The following is a 15,497-nucleotide window of genomic DNA, read 5'->3' on the forward strand; positions in this document are numbered from 1 at the left end:
TATTGTTTGTGCCCCACTAGCACAAGGTGGGGTATCTGTAAAATGGGCACAGTCACAGAAAAACCACCCAGCCACCTACCAACTGCAAAAAGTGGTCCAGACTTCATACTCATTCTGCCTTTGGCCCTCAGGGAAGAAGCCAATTACTGTCAACTGGAAATTTTGCCCATAAAAGCAAACTATGAATAGCCATGAAGCGACTTCCAACTCAGCTATACCTTTCCTATAGTATGTTTACTGTTCCAGTATATCCATCCCTTCATTCAACTTCTTCCAGTATAACAGGAATCATCCCCTTTCAATAGTTTTTTATAATTCTCAGCATTTGGGACCTTTCCACAGCTTCAGACAATTTCTGAATGAACACACTGTGGATGAAGCCGCTCAGGCAGCAGTGAATGAAAGGACATGACGTAATTTCCAAAATAAGAAAACAAAGAAACGCTATTTAAAAGTACAAGTTACTAATAATGTCACAAAGCCAAGTAAACCAGAAGTCAAAAAATACAAGAATTACGGTTTAACATGCTCAGCAGATGAATAAATTAAGTAATACAGGCACAAAGCAGTCAATCTGCAGATTTGCAGCATTCTTTCTTGGTTATACCTGTGTAGGTAAGAACTGAACTGAATTCTTCTGCAGAAGAACATGCTAAAAAACAACCAAAGTGTAGAACAGCAAAAGGATACACATTCACCCTACCTCTAACATCCTTCACATCTAGCTTCAAATGATTTCAAAAAGAGCTTTTCTTATCATCTATTACTCAATTTCTAAATATGCATGCTCTGGTACACAGTACATCTAAAAAGGCATAAAAAAAACCACTAGCTAGATTGACTACCCTAAAGAAGGGCTCCTAGTTGACCAAAGAGTTACTAGAACAGGTAAGAAGAACAGTTTATGAAAAAGAATCACAATATTGTCAAGAAGTAGCTGACAGAATTAAGCACCCTCCCATGCTCTAACCCAGAAGACAAGTACCTACAAAAGGAACAAACACTGTCAGATACAGGAACACATTCCAGCTGCAACCGTTTCCTGACAAGCTAAAATTCACGACAGAAAGAACTTAAAGCTTTAAGATTTAAGAAACAAAACAGCAAACCTGCCCTCCACAGCCACTTGACTAGAGCAGTAAAGAGGTATGGTAGGAAATGGTACTAGGAGGGTTGATCTCACAGGAACAAGTTTGAGAAGCCTGTCGAGGTACCTCGAGATGAATATCACCCATTCTGGATTTGAAAATATTTAACGTCGGTATTGAGCAAACTTCCAATTAGCAATGAAATATAAGACTAGTTTTCTATTCGTCCTAGAGCAAACAAAGCAATCTTTTTTCCTTAATCTAAGCAAGCAGATGTTGCATTTGAGCAGGTAAGAATTCACAGCAATTTCGCAAAGCTAATTGAATTTGAAGCCTCAAAACCAAATGTAATATAGGTCACATGGACCCTGATCCCGACAGTTTAATTATATTTTCCCAGAGAAATTAACAACTTACTCATACTTTTATCAACAGAACATTAATACACAGACATTAAACACAATGACCATCTGTCTTTGAAAATCATATACTACACCAATGATCAGAACATGTTGCTCAACCAGTCCTGCTGGAAAGAAAAGCTCCGAACTGGTCTCATGAATAGGGATTTCCATCTTTAAATGAGGTTATTTTTCTAGTTTTGGCTGTCAGTCGCACCAGCTGGTATTCATCTGATAAATGGAGTAAGCTTGGATGGTATTCTAAAATCAAATAAAATCGCAGTTTAAATTCTTTGCACATACATACATGTTGGAAACAAAACACATACTGACAAAAAATAGTCTCGATTCCAGTTCTAACTCACAGAAATTCATTTTTAAGCAAAATGTGTGTTTCAATGACGGCTGTCATTTAACAAATCAAAGATCAGGAAAATGGCAATATTCTTTAAATTATAGTAATGCAACTAGAGCTGACCTAACTTTATTAGGGACTAATCTGGAAAACAAGTCACACGTTTCCATCTTAGTAAAGTTTGTCTTCTCAGCTTCTTATTCTCTAATTAAAAGTAAAGATTTGAATCGTATGTTACCATACATAATTACTGTACTTACAGAGTTCATTACATAGGAACGTATATCATTGATAAATCAAGAATTCCACAAATAAAACCATACAACAACATAACACTTCACTCCGTAATTAGATACAGCTTGGCTGATTTTCAACAGCATGAAGCAAGCAGCCGCTCTGCCATATTCTAAGTTGGCAACGGTTTCTTCATGATCATCACTCTAAATAACTATGGGAAAGCATCCAGACATCAATGGAATTAGGGAAAGAAAAAAAAAAAAAAAAATCAGAAAATTGCCCATGCTTTAAATGAAGATCTTTCTGCTCACCCCATGTGCCTTCAAAAAACAAAAAGACAGAAGAAAAAACCCACCCCGGTCTGTTAAATATGGATGACATTTACATTCTGCTATCTGAACAACTCAGACTCCTGCTTTTATATGAAAAATTATAATGAGCTTCCATTTTATTTCCTGCTTAACAAACAAATAGTTCCAAGCTATTAATGGAGTATCCAATTTTTCAGCATCTTAATAATGTTTATCAAAATTTACAAACTTATCTACTAGCACAGTGATTTTTGGGGCAGGAGCTGTCACCATCTTGTTGTTACGACGACTGCTGTTACAAAGCCCTCACCTTTCCAATGCCTTCAGACGTTAATTACCATAACGTGTTTAATAACATTAACTACAACCTGTCTGTTCACCCTCTCTGCTCTATCTACAGATTGGTCATTATTTATTAACTAGTTGTTTTGGGAACTGCACTCATAACCCACATGCCAACGTGACCATAAAATGATGGGTTATGTTAAGTATGCACCAAGGAAAATATTTTCCTTCCAGAGTAATTCAAGGTTAGGAGACTTATTGTAATTATCCGACATTTTAATCCATGTCAGCAAATAACTAGAAGAGGAGACTTAATGGCCCACAGATATCACGACACTGAAAAGACATCTAACACAGCAGTCATTTGGAACATCCCAAGCCTATTCCAAATCTTTCCAACGCTGCTGGAAGCTTTGCCAGGGATTTCAGTAAGAACCAAACAAAAAATTCTGACAACACTACTCAAACCCACGTAACCTAACAAAGGTAAGGAGCAAACAGTGAGAGTGTTATTTACATCCCAAGGATCACGTTTACAATTCTGTGTCCTTCAGGCCCCTCAGAGCTGGTGCTGCTTCAGGGGCTCCTGCTCAGAAAGTGGCCTGGGAAGCCACAGGGATCAGCCGGTGCCTTTGGAGACGTATGCCAGAATGGGATTCTGCACATCCCTCCTCCCCCTGCTCTCTTTTTGTTTTAATTCCTGGTAGAACTGTGCTCAATTTTCACGAGTTTGTCTCGTTTGACTTTTCTCTGGAGAGTGCAAAGGACACATGCACAGGAAGTGCATTCCCCCCTCCAGAGGGGAACGTCTGCTGCTCCTAAGCTGAGGTGGCACCTTAGAGCTGCTGCTCTGCTGCTTTGGCTCCGAAGACTCCCGGATATCGAGGATATAAAATAACCACTCCAAACTCCTCAACCAGCTCCTACAGAACAAACGGATTTCAAACAAAGGAAGTCAAACTCTGTTCTCTGCTCCATCAGAAGCGTGCAACCACAACTCAAGTACTTGGAAACGTAACTCCTCTTCCCAGCCTGTTTCCTCTTTTGTAAATACACCCCTGTGGAAGTGGGGTGGGAACCTGTGAAGATGAAAGCAATTACTGGGAGAGAAAAGCAAGCACAGGTGGGGGGAGAAAGTGGAAAAGTGAAAGTGGGGGGTGAGGGGAGGAGCTGAATGGAATCTCTAAGGGAGGCAGACAAGGTGAAAGTGTCACAGAATAGAAGACAGACTGAAAAAAACAGGTAAGCGGAAAAGTGAAACTGAAAAAAAGACGACAAAAATTACAAGTAATCATGGCCAAAAAAAGTTTCTGGAAAGAGATTCCAGGAAAAAAGCTTGCAAGAAATAAGAGAAGTCACTACACCAACGTGTGCTAGTGACTGCTGTGACACCAAGACCTGACACCTGGCAGACGCGTGGTACCGGCGCCGGCTGACCTCGTTAGCCCTCGTTAGGGCTCTGTAATTCAGTACCCAGAGCTGCCAGGAGAAGGAACACGCCGGTGCCTTCACTGTAACACACACACACAACTGCCCCAACAACTGTGGGTAACCTCACGTGCTGTACACGAGTGACACGAAACAGGACAGACAGGCACACAGATAACTGGGGGTGCGGAGGCGTCAGAGCAATAAATACATCGGATGAGGCATTGTGTGTCTTGATTTTTTATAACCAAAACTATTACAAGTAAGTAGCTTAAATATTTTATTTGAATTCATTTGTTTTTATAGCTTGAATATTTTATTTGAATTCATTTGTTTTTATATTGCCAGAGGATAGAATTATCTACAGCTGAATGAAACAAAAGTAATATCCTACTGACACTTTTCTTAGGGAAAAGTATGTGTCCCCATAAAAAGTCAATTACTCAAGCATATTGTACAGTCACATTTCTTTTTCAAACATTTATTGTACTTGGTATAATCAATAATACCAAGGTTTAACATACACAAACAACTTAGGGTTTGGGTTTAAATGAAAGAGGAAAGACAGAAAGAAAGAAAACAAATATATTTTTCAGGTGGGAAGTCATACCTACATTAAACAGGACAGCATTTTTTTGTGTTTGTAACTTAATCTGCTCACACTACAGACCATGTCTTGGATGCTGCATGAAACACGGCGCCGAAAGGTGTGTGAGAGTGAGAGTTTGTTTCACTTGGCTTTCATTTTTTTTGCTATCTGGGTAACTATACTCCATGCAGGAAAACTGTGACTTAGCAGAAGTCAATATTCTGCTTAAAGTCACTCCTTCAAACCTTCCAACAAGGGAACACGCGTATCAGTACGTACCTGAAAGAAAGGGCATATTTATATACCTTTTATGAAGTTTAAAAGTGATATTTAAAATAGGCTTGACTACTGAAGACAATGTGTTTAAACTACAAGCAGTTATAAATGAAGCCATTGTATCAGCACACTTGAAATTACAGCATACAGAACATTTCAAAAGAATTCCATGTTGTATACACAAGTGCTGCTTCACCCTGTTCTTGTTAGCTAACAACTCCGAGGTTTCTGATTTCATCCTGCAACGGGCAGCAAAAATGCAGATATGAGGATTTCCAGCTCTGGTATGAGGAACTGGGGTTCCTCAGCTTTATGCAAGGGACAGCTGAAAACCCAGTGAGATATTTTTTTTTGAACTGGAGACATCAGCCAACCTAAAAGCAAACTGTTACGGGTCCTTAAAGAACTTAAGCCATGAGGAACTAAACAGCAGCAGGCAGAAAACGGTCATAGTGAAAGTACCAAAGCAAGAGGGAACTTCCCAAAACCCAGACTCTGCTACTTTCAGTGTGACTCTTGAAATGTGCCTTAAAAGTGGTTGAGAATATTGAGTATCCTCTTAACTTATCCCAATGGCAAATCAAAACATCCTAGCTCACAGGAGCCATTGCTTTAGGCTCAGGTGTACTGAAGTCACCTCCAATGAGTGGTACAGGAGCATTTGGAAAACCTCACCTGAAATTTGGTTTGCTCTCCTCCAACTGTACGGTACATCCCTTCTGCCTTCCCTTCAGCCTATTTCACAAAGAGCCACGTAAGGACGAGCGGCAGCGATGCTGTCGTACGGGAGCTTTCCTGGGTCTCCCTAGAACTGGAGTGCTTGGGGACACTGCTCTCTTTCATTTGGGAAAGGAAATGCTCCATCCATGACTCACGGACAGAGTCGAGAGTATCAGAAAGTGTGTATCAAAGCCTAAAGATAATGCAGCAGAGCTGGCTGCAGCATTACTGGCTTGGGGTTGGTTTTAGACAAGGCGTGCACACCCCCCCTCCCCATTTAGTGTTAATAAGACTTTGGCTCTGAAGGTGCAATTTCCTCATAAAGCTGCATTACTATAAAAACAATTTGATTTTTTAACTACTATCTATAGTTTGTCATACGGAGGAAATCTAAATGCCTTCTAGAGACAGGATGTATGTTTTTCCCTACTTTGCAATGTAGATGATTGCAATTGCCAGGTATAATCTAGAACAATTTGTGTTACCATTCATTGAGGTAAATCCCAAATCCTATCCATTTCTAAATGAAAACCCTTGTCATTAAAGAGAAGAGTGTGCACAGCCAAAGAAAGCAAGAAACAGCAAAAAGAGCTGGTTTGCTTTCCTTCTGAAGCCTATAGCACCCAAATACTTCTTGAAGAACTGAAAAGATCAATCAAGAAATAATACTGGTCTACTCAGACTCGATTTCTCCCTAAAGCCATGAGGTAGAATGGCTGGAGAGAGCGTGGAGACTTAAGCCTTACCCTTAACTTATGTCTCCTTTTGCGCTGGCACCATCACTGCTCATGACACTGCCCTGACAGTATGTACCTGGAAGGAGGATGGGAATAGAAGTGTTACCAGGGGCCCAAAGCTTCTCTTCCTAGAGAAGCATCTGTAGGGGGACACAGATTGCACACCAGATCCACACGTACACCTCTCATACACAGGCTCCACTTCCACCCAAACTCTAACCCCAGAGCGGGGAGACCATCGGGTTGAGGAGCTCCCCCCTCTCTGGTTATACATTCCCAATTCTTTTGTCTTAGGCCTAAAAACCAGCAATTTCTCACCCTCGCTGCAGCGCAACCGAGCCAAAGTCTCTGATTCACCTTTTATTACACTCTGGAACAATGTCTATTAAGAAACAATGGTCTGAAATGTCTTCGGGCGAGTTCTGCAGGAAAACATTTCTGACATCAAGATGTGTTACAGAAAATACAGTAATCTCTCCTGTTGTGTTACCATCCGTATCAGGAAGCCTTTTTTTTTTTTTAAATAAGAACGAGTCTGAAAAAGGAAAAATAGTTTCACATTCTCTGTGCTGTAGCTAGACTGGATTATCTTAAATCTAAATAGGGTATGGATATCACATTTTCCAAAGTTTACTGCTTTTAAAGCAAAATGATGCAAACAATACTGCAGAAACCACTTACCACAAGTCCAAAAAAAGGCATATTTCCTCAACTACCACAAGAAAGCACTTCTGTGTTGTATAAACACACACGAGGAAAGAGAAGGAGGAAGAACTCTGCTGTTGGCTTTTGGGACCTTGCTATTAAAGCAATATTCATAATCTCGACTGCCGAGTTACATGGTATGTTCACTTCACACGTTAGCCTTTAAACATCACAAGACCCAGGAACAAATCCCTCATTAACCCACGAGTGAAGCAACTCACTGGCTCAGTAACACCTCCCAGGAACGCAGCCAAATCAAGAGATGGACACATACAGTAAATGATCGAAGAAAACTGGCACAACCTTACTTCCAGCAGTGATTTAATGAGCGTATTGCAATGAGGATATAAGGCTGTGTGCACAAGAGTTCTAAGAGATATACATGGTATTTGCCTACAATTCATTTGAAATTTGCACTTAATTTACTCTTTTCCAAATATTCTTTTAAAACACATCTCTTTTCCCTGCTAGATTCTAGATTCTGCTAGTTCCTGGCTACTCGAGCACTCCTTCTACAGAGGCCCTTCTGCATCTCTGATCATCCTCATTGCCCTGTGTGAGAAACCAACAGACCAAGACCTAACACCTTGCTCTACGTCTTCCCCAGCTCTAATATGCATTTCAGAAAATGAGCTGGCCAAACTTCAGTCTCCACCCCACAAATCTCTGAGATGGCTCTATGATGCTTTGCCTCATTCACTGTTTCTTTCTGATTAATCCCTAACATTTCACACTGAGGTTTTTTTATTGCTCTGTTTTGGTTTTAAACAGGCCACGCACTCAGCTGATGTTTTCATGGCTCTACTAGTCATAAACCCGAGATTCTCTACTAAGTGGTAATATTCAGTTTAGGATCATAATTTTCCTGTAACTTGGATTTGTTTTGCCCTGCACATGCAACACTTACATTTATCTACATTGCATTTCATTCACTGTTATTAAACAGTAATTAAAGAATTAAGGCCTTTTTGCAACCCTTCAGTCTTCCCTTGCTTTAACTGCACTAAGTCAGTATCACTGAGGAGACTGATTACCTCCAGCCTACGTCGTGTTTGAGCCCATTAATTAGCGTGATCCTCAGCACAGGGCCTAGTGCCAAATTCTACAGGTGACATCCCTCTGCCGTGACAGCTGACCATTTATTTCTACCCTCATTTTTATCCTAGCCCATTATTCTCCATGACAGGACACTCTGTGCCTGCTCACTCTTCTAAAATGCCTTTGGTGAAAAACTTGGGATGAAACTCTCCTGAAAATCCAAGTAGATTATATCAGCTGGATCCTCTCCTCCATGATTTCCTGGCCCATTCTGCAGGACTTCATGTAGTTCATAAAGCAGGAATTCCTTCTACAAAACCCATGGTGATTCTTCCTGTATTTATCCAGCTGGCATTTAAGTTGTATGAAGCGTGACATCACGTAGCACAAAGTAATTAATACACAAAATGTGAATGTAGTACAAGGTGACCTCCACCTTTCTGAACCAAAAAGCCAGATGAACAGGTTGCATTTGCTGAGATAATTTTCCATTTCCCCAGAAGAAACTGGTAAGTCCAAAAGAATTTCTTTAAAGCTTGACTATAAAGAGCCAAATAAACTGTTACCCACCCAACATTCTGTCCACAGGATCCACTGCCCTAATGGCTGCTCACATCTGTGCTTGCAGAATTCAACCAGCTTCCCATTTTCAATGCAGTACCAGTCAAAGCAATGGGAGAGTTACTAAAGCTAATTATAACTAATATTTCAGCACCTGTTATGATTACAATAATGTAGGTCTTCACTTAAAAAAAAAAAAATCAATTAAGAAGTTTAAAACCTTAACTCCATCAGGAGACATTTGGATATTCATACTGAGCTCCTCCGCTGATCCCCATCAACGTTATTCCACCCTGATAAATGCCCCGTGTTCTCTCCTTTAGACCCAAAACAAGCTTCTCCTTGCTTACACAGCTTTGGTTTTTGCCTCAGACACCACCCGAGGTGGAACCACCACAAAGCAAGCCTCGAGGGACAGCATGCTGCTCTTAGTGCTGCCAGCCCTACGTGGAAATAAGGTTCTCACGTGCCACAGATGGGTGTGCGAGAGATTTCATTTTTTTCCAAAGAAAAACCAACAAAAAATGTAACTCTTTCACACCAAGCTGCACTTAAAACACCAATGCAGAATTTTTCCTCAATCAAATAAGCATGGCCTTGAAGGTCCTCCAAATAACTTAAAAGGCCTAAAAGTAACTCCTAGGAAAATTTCTTGCTTTAATTTATTTGTAAGATCAAGTCATTTCAGATGAACCGACCCAGTGAGCCATACAATATACTTCCATAGTAACCGATACATATCTCAAAAATTCCTTAAAGGTGAAACCATTAAAATAATAAAGCAAAAACACAGGAAAACTGCCAACTAAGAAATCATTTCTCCCCTCTACAAAGTCCAAGCAGTTAAGATTATCACAAATATAGCCTGCAGAAAGAAAAGCCTTCCTTCTCCCCATTAGCTTATTCTGCAGCGTGGAGAGCACCGTGTTTGCCTTTGGTTTTCCGGGTATAGTCAGTCCATTTCCTCAGCCCCTCACAGGAGATACTCACACAGCAACAAAGAACAGAAAATAAATAAGAAAAAAAAAAAGAAAATCTCAACTGAGTCAACACTGAATCTAAAATCACTCTTTCAGTTTCAATCTGAGGTCCCTCCTGTTAAAAGGTTACTCCACTCATGAGTGACTTTGTGTAGCAATTACTTTTAATCCACTAATAGATATAGGCACAAATGGTAAGGTTTCATTGTAGCCCCAGTGCTCAGCCTTTGAGAAAAATATGGACTATTTCACTTGCATCAGAATAAAGAGGCTTCCTGAAACACACTTCATATTTAAAGGTGAAAGATAAAATGGCTGAAACATGAATGGTTCCACAGTCTACTATGTTGCTAAAGCACAGGCCAAAAAGATATCCCTAAATACCAGTTTAGGACAGTCAGTCCTTATACAAATATTTAGTTTCCCTGGAAGTTCAGAGTGATTCCAGTTGATGGGTTTAGGTTTGAACCCAGCAAAGCAGCTACTTTCTTACTAAAAATAAAAATTACCACCATTCTACCACAGCTATCCTTAGAAAAGAAAAAAACACTTATCTATTAAAAAAAAGACTTCAGGTAATTAGTTATTTTTAAAAGTAGAATTATTCTAAAATCTAGAATTTGAAGTTTTAACTGAGCATTTAACCCTTCTTCATGTGTAACTACTGGCTACTTGAGAAAAAAAGTTATTAAAAGTTCAGAATTGGTAGTTGGTATTCCATTTGTAAATGATGATACATACCTGCAAAAATAAATTTTAAGCTTAATTTACTTTTGGAACAATATTCTGGCTCTTAGTTTTTATTCTCTTCAATTCAATTCTTTAACTATCATGGGCAACATACTTTTAGATTAACTTTTTTTACGAGAAACCACAAGTAATATGGGAAGACCATTTAAATAACCTTCCTGAACAACAGCACCTGTATCTGCTTCATTATGGCCCCTACTTCTCTCTTTTCCTTTTTAATTGCTCTTCCTCTCCAGGTCTCTGCTTTAATCCTCCACCACAGGTAATAAAACAGCTCCCTTTGGAGCCCATACCAAGGCTATTTAAGCTATCAAAAAGGCTAAATGTTTTCAACGAATTTTACGCTTTTCAGAGTCTCTCTCAGCCTTTCTTTGGGCAGCCCAGCAAGGACAGTGCAGTATTTGACAGGAGGAGCACGAAATCCCAGCCACGCCAAAACAAAACTGGGGAGACACACACTGATGTCAAACACCACCATTCCCATTTCCTCCGCCCCTTTCAGCCATTTGAAAGGACAGTGAGATACTCTAAGAATGGCATTTCAGATGTAAAGTGACAATGGTTTCTCTAACTCCCAATTCTGATCACATCTTCCCTTTCTCGTGCTGAAGATTCATGGAGACACATGAATGAGGTACCTCCTGAGAACTGCGCTACATGAAATTGGGTAAGTTTCTGTGAAACTTCATCAGGTTCAAACCCAAGAGCACAGTGCCACTCCATCCACCGAGATGACCCTCCCTCCAAATCCATCCCCACAGACATCATCTGTGTAAGAAAAGCAACACTCAAAATGGCTTTAAAAGACTCTAATGGAATGCACTATGAGCTTAAAAAAAAAAATAATTCTCTTCCTTGTTGAGAATATCTTTCCTTCAGATTCAACCCGCTTGCTTGTTTCAGAAACATTACTGCCAGAAAATATAATAAATTCTTCCCACTCTCTCTTTTTTAAAGGTGCAATTAAATGTTACCACTTTCTCTTTAGGTATAATGTGAACTGTTATCTGGCATAACTATCTGTATGAAACCATTTCCATCCATCTGCAGCTGAAGTTTGTCATCACATTAGTAGATGAATCCTACCCAAATCCTAGAATACACATTTTTAATGCTGAATATCATCTTTAAAAGAGTAATACAAGACGCTTGATGTTTCAGACATGCATAAGATAAGCTTGGAAGTGGCCCAGCTCCAGGCACACTGAGATGCACAAGTTTCATTAGCAGCACAGCACAGTACATTCGATTACTTGGAACAGCCCAGGGACGGAGACAACGAGACTTTTATAGAGGCAGCGCGTATTATCTCTCTGGTAAGAGACAAAGAAGTTATTCTTTTATACAGCAGCTCTGACCACAGCACCATAACTGTTAGAAAAAAGAACTTTTGAATGATTCCTGCTCGTGTCAATTTGTGTAGACTGGGTTCACAAGCTACCTCTATGAACTACACCTGGAAGAAGACTTTCCATACGTAGTTTTGCATGATAAATCAATATGGAAAAAAGTAATACAGATTTGGTGTTAGTTCTAGGCCATTTAACAGTAGGGAATTAGATTCATAATGTGAAATCCTTTTTGAAAGTGATTACTACTACAAAATTACTATTATATGACTCTTTGGCATCAATTAATAAATAAGATCCGTCAGCAGATTCAGAAAAAAAAATTCTTCACAGGTTGTTTTTGCTATAAACTCCACGTGCTTTAAACACTCGTACTACACTTGGCAGGAAAGTTGAACACTTAGCTTAATTTATGTAAGCAAAATTAAAATAACTACACCATTGAAGTAATTAAAAGAGAGGAAGATAAGGAATGAATTTTAAGACTAATAGCAATACCCCTTCCTTCTAATTCTTCATTATATTTGTTTGTGTAAAAATATTTATGTCAGGGTACATTTTATTAGCTTGCTCCAAAACATCTGTAGAAAACTCAGGCAGCAATTAGACAGATTAATGTCTAATACCGGAGAGTAATTTACTGCATTCCACGCCGCCATCTAAGAAATGCTATTTAGTCCTCTCTAAATGTGCCCTTGCTACATTTTTCCCAGTCTACAGTGAAATACAAATGATGGTTTTCAGTACTTATATATACATAGAAAATTTTAAACAAAGTGAGTGTAACCAACCTACTCACCCAAAGATCTTAACACAGAGCTACCTAAACAATATGGTAAATTCAGAACAACTTGGGAAAAGTAAAAGAGTAATGAAGTTTTACCAGCTTTTAAATACTGAGAGAATAATTATATATGTGAAAATCCACTGAAAAGCTGCTGCTTCGAGTGAAGCGTGACCTACAGAATCTTTACTACCAGGATGTCTAGAGAAATAACACTGTTTCACATTCCAGTTCAATCTCAAGTTTGTCAACCTTGTAGATAAAAGAATGCACCTGTAATTATCAGCTGATATTCATCTGAAATAAACACACAAATACCTTCCTTACAACTCTGAAACACTCAGTCCTGGCAGCAGTAAGCTGATATTAATGCTTATTACAATAATATTAGATAATATTTCTTCACATTTCTTTGGCTATTGAAATAATAATTTTTAAAATGTTTAATCCAAGCTGGCATGAAAGGCTAATACATATGCATCCAAGAAGAAAAAGCACCTGCGCAGTCGTCGGTCTTTGGACAACCAGTCACTCTAAGTGCAATTATCTGTTAATTCAAAAGGCTGTTGACTGCCATTAGCAGCACAGGTATACATGTGTCAAAATCCCCTTTGACTTTTAAACCACTCAAGCAAGTCAGTCCTAATTTTCAGATAGCATTTGTTATCTCTAACCTCTTCATTAGAAGATTGGTAGCCTTTTTCATACAAGCTTTTCAAAATACATTATTACTAAGTTCACCACTTCCCAGTTACTCTTCCTACCAGCCTATCTGCGTACTTATTTATATGCAATTAGCTATTCAGGAAGCATATTTACAGATTCAGAAACATCTTGTTGCTGTTCTGTTTCTCAATATCATCTTCACTAATTTAGTTCTCCTCCAATCATTTATTTTCACATCTTCCTTTCTCCTCCAAATTCACAAGACAGTTTTAAAGAACACAAGCCCTGGTATTTGCAGATCCCCTTGGGATAGGGATGCCAACCAGACATCTTTTTGGGAGCCTGTAGCTGTCCCAGCTAACGGGATAAGGGACAATCAGGACAGATTTGCTGGGCGTCCAGTTGCTCTGTGATGCAATACTCAAATAGCAAACCCACCGCCCAAGGCCTCCCAGTCCTGCACACCAGCACAGACTGGTGCCTCGCAGGAAGAGCAGCTTCCCATACACTGACTAACTGGCTCCAGACCAGGTAGACACACCTTTTCATGGCTGTGTTTGCCTATTTTTTTAATGATTGGAAGGCTTACAGCAAGCTTTCCACACTAATGGAAGAGAGAAATAGGAAAGAGTATTTCTGTGTTCGGTAATTTACCTTAATTCTTCCCATTGTTAATGAGAAGCATCATAAAAATTACCTAAGCACGGAAAGGTATGAAATGCAGTACTAAAGGTTTCATTTCAGAAGATTTCACATCAAGTCACCATGTGTGAAACACCACCAAGAAATCGATGGTGTTTGCGAAGCAGATCCCACCCCAACCTCTGCTGCAAACCAGCCCAGGGCTCAGGCTACACTCCAGGGACCAGAGATCAATTCCTGGCCCCGCTACTCAAATCCAACAATGCTGCGGAGATAAAACAACAGCAGGATGAGGAGGGGGAGGGAGAAGGAAGAGGAAGAGCACAAATAAAGGAAGGAAAACCAACCTGATGTTCCTATAATGAGTAATATGCAAAAGCTCGCCATCTGATATCTATACCAGAGGTAAACACAACCCTAGTAGAAAAACAAACAAAACACATTTGAAAAAATACCAGGTTCTCCCTCTTTGTAAGGGAGAAGTTTCCTCCCTTTTCTGTAAGTTTTCTTACAATATTTCCAGAGTATTTCACATTTTTGCCTACAGTATTTCTAAACCTTGTTTAGTAAAACCCTGCTAGCAAGCTGCAGACCAATAAAAGCAATTTCCTAAAGGAAAAGGCTGAATTCACAGAGGTATACAAATAACACAATACGAAACCTGGAGACTTCTTTCCTTTATCTCAAAAGCAATCAACTATAAATATTGAATCTTTCAATCTAACTGGGCCCATCAAACATGTAAACAGAGTTATTAATATTTTAAGTGGTTTCTTATTTGGAAGAAAATCATAAAGTATTTCAACTTTCACTCGTCATTTCCTATTTGTGTTTTATAAAATAATATTTAAAAGAAAAATCAGTCTGACTCCCATTAGCAGAGCATTTCAGATGCACCAACTCCGACCCCAAGAACAAACACGAAGGAATGCAACTCAGTCTTCTACAAGAGAGCACTGACACGACGCTTTCTACTGGGCTCCTTTTAGTTATATTTTAATGATGTGTTACAGAGCATCTTAAAAATACAAAAAAAAAAATCCTCCTACATAACAATTACGTTGTTCCTTTGAATTTTCCAAACTAATTCCAGATTGAGACTGAACTTTTCTTCCTACACAGACACGCCAGAAAACTTGAAAACGATGTTATTTGCCTTCATGTACACAAGCACCTACTACATCAAACTAAAAGCTATTTCTCCCCCAACACAACGAAGACACATTACTATGGGCTTATTTTTCAAACTCCTGTGAGCCTGGTCCAGCTCCATCTATTATTCCATACACTGAAGTGCTGGAGCCAGACTCTGTGTCCTCCTTGAGCAGACTTAGAAATGGCTCCAGAATTTATTCTCTCTGTTGCTGTTTATGAAATACAGGATATTATTTTGAATTAATCAATTGGCAAGTTATAGCTTTAGCATTTACAAGCATTTTTCTGTGTAAAAGTGCCCCAATAAGCTGTTGTAAACCAGTTGCATCAGGAAAAGGAAAATAGATTTCAACCCAGTTTTCCATTTTCTGCTGGTGTCACAGCATAACAAAAATATCCAGAAAACGGAAACCACTTGAAAGTTTAGCCCAGGTTTGGGA

The sequence above is a fragment of the Calidris pugnax genome, unplaced genomic scaffold (assembly GCF_001431845.1).
Source record: "Calidris pugnax isolate Ruff unplaced genomic scaffold, ASM143184v1 scaffold167, whole genome shotgun sequence".
In the NCBI taxonomy this organism is placed as follows: domain Eukaryota; kingdom Metazoa; phylum Chordata; class Aves; order Charadriiformes; family Scolopacidae; genus Calidris; species Calidris pugnax.